Below are 926 nucleotides of genomic sequence, written 5' to 3'. Positions count from 1 at the left end.
GTATAAATTATCCGCTCATCACAACACCAAACTTAAATTGTTGCTTGTCCCCAAGCAACTGAAGATCAAATAGGATAAAAATAAGAGAATATGCAATGAATTCCAAAAACATCTATGAAGATCAGTATTAATTAGATGAGCGGGGCTTTTAGCTTTTTGCCTCTGAACAGTTTTGGCATCTCACTTTATTCTTTGAAATTCAGAATGATTGGCTTCTATAGGAACTCAGAATCCAGATAGTGCTATTGATTCTCCTAGTTAAGTATGATGATTCTTGAACACAGCTACTTATTGAGTCTTGGCCGTGGCCCAAAGCACTCTGTCTTCCAATATTACCACCGGATACATACATGCCACAGACACATAACTGGGTGAACCTTTTCAGATTGTGACTCAGCTTTGCTGGAGTCCCCAATTAGAGGTGTCCAGGGTTCTTAAGCACACTCTCTTTGCTTTGGATCACAGCTTTATTTTTTTCTTTTCTCTCTCTTTTTTTTTCATTTTTCTCTCTCTCTTTCTCTTTTTTTTTCGTTTTTCTCTTTCCTTTTTTTGTATTCACTGCTTTTTCTTGCTTCAAGAATCATTTTTATGATTTTTCAGATCCTCAGTAACATGTCTCCTTTTTCATCATTCTTTCAAGAGCCAACATTCATGAACCACAAATTCAAAAGACATATGCACTGTTCAAGCATACATTCAGAAAACAAAAGTATTGCCACCACATCAAAATAATTAACCTGTTATAAAATTCAAAATTCATGCAATTCTTCTCTTTTTCAATTAAGAACATTTTTCATTTAAGAAAGGTGATGGATTCATAGGACATTCATAACTTTAAGGCATAGACACTAAGACACTAATGATCACAAGACACAAACTTAGGTAAACATCAGCATAATTTTCGAAAAACAGAAAAATAAAGAACA

Source organism: Arachis duranensis, chromosome 1 (genome assembly GCF_000817695.3).
Source record: "Arachis duranensis cultivar V14167 chromosome 1, aradu.V14167.gnm2.J7QH, whole genome shotgun sequence".
Taxonomy (NCBI): Eukaryota; Viridiplantae; Streptophyta; class Magnoliopsida; order Fabales; family Fabaceae; genus Arachis; species Arachis duranensis.
The sequence above is the reverse complement of the archived record's forward strand: the minus strand, read 5'-3'. Positions refer to the sequence as shown.